The sequence below is a fragment of the Nansenia antarctica genome (assembly GCF_963989245.1).
Source record: "Nansenia antarctica genome assembly, chromosome: 20".
In the NCBI taxonomy this organism is placed as follows: domain Eukaryota; kingdom Metazoa; phylum Chordata; class Actinopteri; order Argentiniformes; family Microstomatidae; genus Nansenia; species Nansenia antarctica.
In genome coordinates this window covers 1611489-1618988 of record NC_137693.1, presented here as the reverse complement: position 1 = coordinate 1618988, position 7500 = coordinate 1611489, and positions in this window count along the sequence as shown.

Sequence of the window (7500 nt, the reverse complement as noted above, 5' to 3'; positions counted from 1 at the left end):
TTAATGAAAGCAACCGAGAAGCAGAATGGGAAGAAAGGCAGAAATGAGACAGGAAACCCAGACTGCACCTCAGCCATATTGAAGAGTTTTGAACTCAAATCTCCCTTATTAAATGTTCTCTGTATTTATTTATTATATTTGCTTTTTATTCGTTGTCATTTTTATTTTCTGACTATACCTCCTCTCTTACTGTATTTTTTTATATTGTATGTAAACCAGTTTCAATTGCCCCTGTTGTATGAAATGTGCTATACAAATAAACGTAAAAGATAGGAGAGGGGGAGGTAGAAGAGGGAGAGGCAGAGGAGGGGGAGGTAGGAGGGAAGGAGGTAGAAGATAGGAGAGAGGGCGGTAGAAGGGGCAGAGACAGAAGAAAGGGAGGTAGAAGAGAGGATTGAAACCAGTTTCAATTGCCCCTTTTGTATGCAATGTGCTATACAACTACACGTGCCTTGCCTTGCCTCAGCCAATGACAAACGTCTACATGTAATGCTGTTCATGCTACTGCTGTCTGGGAATCGGTACTAAAGCCTTGGGGCTAAAACCCAGAGCCTGACACACAGCCACTCCTCCCAACCAATCAGGCTCCTGGGGAAATGCACCGGAAGGAAGGTTGCAAGGGTCTGCCACCCCGCAGACAACCCCACGCACACTGCCCAAATGAACATATTGCAGTATTATAAATACTGCACAACACTGGACTACGTGTATACCATTGGACAAAGTTCCTACCGTACTGTATTGTATTTTATACAACAGTTAGTTCCGACCAAGTCATTTGACTGGATTTGATTGGACAAGAGGCATTCCGTGAGTGCTGATATACAGTATAACAGCACTGGGACTTTTAACTATATGCATCACTCCGCCGCACAGATGTTATACTAAATGACCGTTAATTAGACTACATGTTTGTGTTCAGGTTACTAGGCAACAGTCCATTTGAAGTTCAGTTGGCCTGCGGCCTCGTACCTACGACCGAATGACAGCCGTGCTGATATTCAGTATAACACACTCCCTCTCGTGTGATATTGCTTAAATATTGCAGTTCATATCATCATGCACCACAATTTTTTGCAAAATTGAAGCCATTATAAACTCCATCACTTGATTACTATTCCTATAGTCAAATGTAGGGCTGCTTTTTTTACTTACTGTGACATACCTCTCACTGAGACCGGGGAAAAGTGCAACACACGAGCCAGAGACGACACGAAACAGGAGGAACAGTTAGCCACTCTAGGTGGATTTTATTAACTAAAAAAGAGGGCAAAAAGGCCAGATTAAGGGTTCTCGCCATTACTCAAACTCAGAGGGGGCGGGGGGGGGGATTGAGATTGAGATTGTTTATTAAGGTAAGCCCCTTGAGAAGAATCTTCTCATTTTCGAGGGGGTCCTCACATATAACAATACAAACATAATAGTAACGCATAACAAATAACAATACAAAGCACCTACACACACACTCACACACACAGCCCGTCATCACTCCACAACCCACCACTACAACCCAACCGCAATATATAGATGCAACAGTCAGATACATACATAATATAATTATCAGAAGACATCAGAAAGTAGTCGAATTGAGCAACAACAGAGAGCACATTAAAGGAAAATACAAATACAAACAACCTGAAAACTAGCCGGTCCAAACCCCCCACATAATTAATAACATGAGCAGGGCTTTTTTAAATAGGAAAGTAAAGATGATTTAAAGGAGTGAAAGGATGTGATGGACCTTAAAGGGCAAGGGAGATTGTTCCAATCACTAGGGGCCTTGTAGGCAAATGATTTACGACCTACTTTTTTACGGTATCTGGGAACACAGAAAAATAGGTTTTGATGTTGTCTGAGTGGATAGGGAGAACTACGGGGGACCAAGTAAACGTTTAAATACATGGGATACTTAAAGTAAATACATTTAAAAATAAATTGTAACCAATGAGATTGCCTTCTGTCTTCCAAGTGAAAACCTGGTTGAGTGAATCATACATTAGACAGTGGTGTGTAAAATAATGACATCTGAGAACAAAACGACTTAGGGAGTTGAACAATCTATCTCTGGTGCTGCCAGGGGTCTCTCCCACCGTCACTGGACCTCGGTCTGGCAGCAGAACAGAACAGAACAGTTCGTGAGCTTAGAATGATACGGTTCTATCTCCGTTTAGAATGATAAGGTTCTATCTCCGTTTAGAATGATAAGGTTCTATCTCCGTTTAGAATGATAAGGTTCTATCTCCGTTTAGAATGAGAAGGTTCTATCTCCGTTTAGAATGATAAGGTTCTATCTCCGTTTAGAATGATAAGGTGCTATCTCCGTTTAGGGCAGTTCAGAGATATTGAGCGTCAAAGTTTTTACATTCCATTATGTTTTTTGTGAGATGGAACCTTTGTATTTTATTAATTACTAACTCAAAAATGTCAACATTTAAAATTAAAATAAACACCACACAGGCATTAATAAACACCTTCTTCTTCTTCGGCGTATGGGTTGTTGTTTCCTCTCCACTCCACCAGGCTCGGGGCCGAGGGGCTACCCTTTTACCACCCCAAGACCTGGTTGAGGGGCTCACCCAGGCTATATTTCTGGACACCCCTCCAGAAGCCACGTCAATAATCACCTAATGGATCAGATTATGTAGAAAACGTATAATTCTAACGTCACGAACAGTTATTGACATTCAACATAGATACAGTGCCGTCGTCCGGCTCTCACCCCAAGGAGCGTGCTTCTGCCTCGGACGCTAACCCTTGTCTGCTGGTTACTGCCTTCTTCATGTCTCCTGTGAGTTGGTTTCCCACTACAGCTCTGCTAATTGGGGGATGCAGGGCAGCTGTGCAGAGCCGTGGGGTTTCCCTGCATCTCCGCTGCCCAGGGGCTGGGATGGCCGCTGTCCATGGTGCTGAGATTCACCTGCAGCTACTCGGCCCTGAGGCCAGGATGGGCGCTGGCCGTCCACGGTGCTGAGTCTCACCCTAGGTCTCAGTCAAGAGAGGGATGCCACATTACTTACGTTATACCTCCCCACAGTGATCCGCAACGCCCCCCACCCTGGACTCCTTCAAACTAGCCCTCAAAACTAATCTGTTCTCCAAGGCCTTTGGCCCCTAGTCATTGTTTCAGTTTTGTTTTGTTTGTTTTCTGTTTTGTCTGTCCGATCATTCCCCTGTAAAGCGTCCTTGGGCTTTTTGAAAGGCGCTATATAAATTAAAGTTATTATTATTATTATTATTATTACTTCATTATAATTATTATGATTATTGTTGTTGTTGGTGTTGTTGTTGTTGTTGTTATTATTATTATTATTGTGTTTTGTATTCGAATGCGCCAAGGTGAATGTTGAGCAGTAAGACATAATAAAAGTGATTGTGATTCAGATCAGATTCTGGTTCTGATTAAGGCCGGTGCTGTTCAAATACAGCTAGGTGTTTTTCTGTTCCTGATGAGTCAGCCGTGATAAATACTAGAGGACGAGACGTCTTGTTTGATGCTCTGCGCTCTGATTATCTCTCTCTTAATTGGATGAGCGCCTTTGATGTCCTGGCGACGCGACGACTCGGATTAAACACCTCGTTGTATAATAACAGAGTCATCAATTCACTGTACCTTTAACACTAGAACTGCCATGGGAGGGGTCATTTGACCCCTGTGAGTAAAACAAATGTTATATCTTTGCACTCGATCAAATTTCAGGACCCTCCTTTCATGACTGTTCCTAGATATGTGCGTTCTACCACCCCAGTATCCTTACATTTTCAAAATCACACCAGGATAAGCTAGTTATGAAGCTATTTTGCTAGTTTTTCTGTGTAGGAAGCAGGTTAATGTACAAGCGGCCAACTAGTGGTCGTTGTGTGTAAATAGCAGCTTAGCATTGTAAAGAGGGGCTCTTTTAGTAGGTAAAAAAGGCACGGCTGTTCTAGTGTTAACACAGTCAGTTTATATACGACCGCCTATTGAGACAAGGAGCCTTAGTCAGTCCTGAACGCACAGTAAACGATCATAAAGACACTAATATAATTAATAATGAATGCGCTCACTGCAATAGTAAGTCGTTTCGGATAAAAATCGTCCGCTAAACGGCCTGTATCAGTATATAAATAAACAGCGGATGACTCCTTCCCGTGACTAACACACAACATCCTGTAACGGAATGTTTCTATAAAGACGCCACTACTATAATGATGTTTACACACACACACACACACACAAGTCGTCAACTCTGTTCACGGTCGTTTCCGACGAGGCCTCGTCTCAGAAGTTATGAGTCACTGGGATGACGTCGACCTCGCCGCGTGATTGGCTGGCTCCCCGCCACCACGATGTCTCCCCATTGGCCGTCCACCGGAGCCAGGTATCCGCAGGCGTTCTACACACTGATCTGTGACCAGGTGCTAACTCACCACAACGCTTCCAAGCCAAAGAGGTTTAATGGGCGTATCAAACACACTCCTCTCTTCTCTACGCCTGCAGCTGGTCTTCAACCCTGCATCAGTCTCTCTCTCATCTCTCTCTCTGTCTCTCTGTCTCTCTCTCTCTCTGTCTCTGATCTCTCTGTCTCTCTCTCTCTCTCTCTGTCTCTCTGTCTCTCTCTCTCTGTCTCTGATCTCTCTGTCTCTCTCTCTCTCTCTGTCTCTCTGTCTCTCTCTCTCTCTCTCTCATCTCTCTCTCTGTCTCTCTGTCTCTCTCTCTCTCTCTGTCTCTGATCTCTCTGTCTCTCTCTCTGATCTCTCTGACTCTCTCTCTCTCTCTCGCTCTCTGTCTCTCTGTCTCTCTCTCTCTCTGTCTCTGATCTCTCTGTCTCTCTCTCTCTCTCTCTGTCTCTCTGTCTCTGTCTCTCTCGCTCTCTCTCTCTCTGTCTGTCTCTCTCTCTCATCTCTCTGTCTCTCTCTCTCTTTCTCTCAGTCTCTCTCTCTGTCTCTCTGTCTCTCTGTCTGTCTCTCTCTGTCTGTGTGTGTGTGTGTGTGTGTGTGTGTGCATATATGTGTATGTCTCTCTCTCTCTCTCTCTCTCTCTCTCTCTCTCTCTCTCTCTCTCTCTTCTCCACACACACTTTGAAGTTGACTGTGACAGATGTATGATTCAGTTGAATTCCATGAAATGGACATGTAATGAATTGCCAAATATTCCCTTTTTTCTTTAATCTGGAGTGTAAATGTGAACCAGTCAAGGGGAAAGATGAACTATGAACAGAGCCCTCAACCCTGGGGGCAGCACTCTGTCAACACAGGGAAGGAAAATAAACTTCATGGAACTATGGGACTTCAAAGAAGTCAAAGACGTCTCAGTGTATGTGTGTGTGTGTGTGTATATCCGTATACGTGTGTGTGTATAGTCTACGTGTTTGTGTGTGTGTGTGTATATCCGTATATGTGTGTGTGTGTGTGTATACATGTGTGTGTGTGTGCGTGTATATCCGTATACATGTGTGTGTGCGTGTGTGTATATCCGTATACGTGTGTGTGCGTGTATATATATATATATATGCGTATAGGTGTGTGCATGCGCCTCTGTGCGTGCGCCTCTGTACCCGTCTGTGTACACGCGTACACATCCTGATATCATCTCATCTCCTATCTCCTGCTCCAAACCTTCCAGGACTCCATGTGGGCTTGGTAGGCCACCAGAAGAGGCATATGCACCAGTCTAATTACAGACAGGACCGGCAGATGGACCTTCTGAGCACCACGCAGGCCATCCTGACGGTAGTAACACAACCATAATCGGATGACCGATTTCCTCTGAAAATTGGCGAAAGCTGGTGATGACAGACAGGATGTGAGCGATGACAGACAGGATGTGAGTGGTGACGATGCTACTGCGAGGGACGATCTTTCCAGCTGTTAGTGTTCCCTGGCACACACACACACACACACGCGGACACGCGGACACACACACACGCACACACATACACACCACGAGGCTAAGTGGCTATGTACCATGCTGTGAGGAGTGCCAGTGTGTGTGTGTGTGCGTGTGTGTGTGTGTGTGTGTGTGTGCGCTGTTTGTGGGCACTGTGTGAGTCAATGTCATGGCCTAGCAGATAAGGAGCAGTGTTGACTATCTGTGTACACAGCTCCTCTACACACACACACACACACACACACACACACACACACACACACACAGCCCAGACGGGTCTCTACGTCAACACCATACATGCCAGCAAACAAACCCTGTTAGCAGGACTGGCACCCACACACACACACACACACACACACACACACACACACACACACATACACACACCATTCCAACACACACCCCTCGCTGTGTGGATCCCTTTCAGCTGACCGCGGGGGGCGAATGAAGGTGTATTATTTTCATTTATTTATATTATTTCGAATTGTTTTTAAAATGACATTTAAGGCGACGACCACTACTTTTCTGGGACGATGATGTCATGGATGATGTCACGGGAGTAGCGGGACGGGTGATGGAGTCAGAGGAGCTGCACAGATCATTATCTATCTGTGGCTGACCTTGAGAAGGAAAGCCATTAACAGCTCCTCTCTCTCTCCCTCTCTGTGTGTCTCTCTCTGTCTTTCTCTCTCTCTCTCTCTGTCTCTATGTCTCTCTCTCCCTCTCTCTGTCTCTATCTCTCTATCTCTCTCTCTAGCTCTCAGTCTCTCTAGCTCTCTCTTTCTGTCTATCTCTCTGTCTCTCTCTGTCTCTCTCTCTCTCTCTCTCTCTCTCTCTGTCTCTCTGTCTCTCTCTCCCTCTCTCTGTCTCTATCTCTCTATCTCTCTCTCTCTCTAGCTCTCAGTCTCTTTATCTCTCTCTTTCTGTCTATCTCTCTGTCTCTCTCTGTCTCTCTCTCTCTCTCTCTCTCTCTCTCTCCCTCTCTCTGTCTCTATCTCTCTATCTCTCTCTCTCTAGCTCTCAGTCTCTTTATCTCTCTCTTTCTGTCTATCTCTCTGTCTCTCTCTGTCTCTCTCTCTCTCTCTCTCTCTCTCCGTGTCTTTTTCTCTACACACAGCCCTATCCAGGGTCAGATGCTTGAGAGCAGGTCTTAAGAGGGTCTTAAGAGGGTACATCAGATGATGGCTCTGGTACAGACCCTCTGGTACAGGCCCAGTGTACCACATTATTTAATAAATTAATGAATGAGTGAATGATTGAATGGATGAATGAATGCAAAATTAATTTATGAATGAATGTATAAACAAACTAACAAACAAATCCATGAATGAATGCATGACTGTGTGGACTGGCATGTCAAACGTGTGTGTGTGTGTGTGTGTGTGTGTGTGTGTGTGTGTGCGCGTGTGTGTGATTTTCTCCCACATGTGCAAACGTTTAACATTCTCATCTGAAGCCCACGAGTTAATACGGTTTGAATGACATCTGTCCCCGTGACAACGCTCTGGTCTGGTCACGGATTATCTCTCTCACTTGTTATAATTACAATGATGTCATCGCTGCAGGGTCAGTGTGTGTGTGTGTACACCGCCTTGCAGAGCAGTGTCCATGGAATGGCGGAATGTGGAATGTGG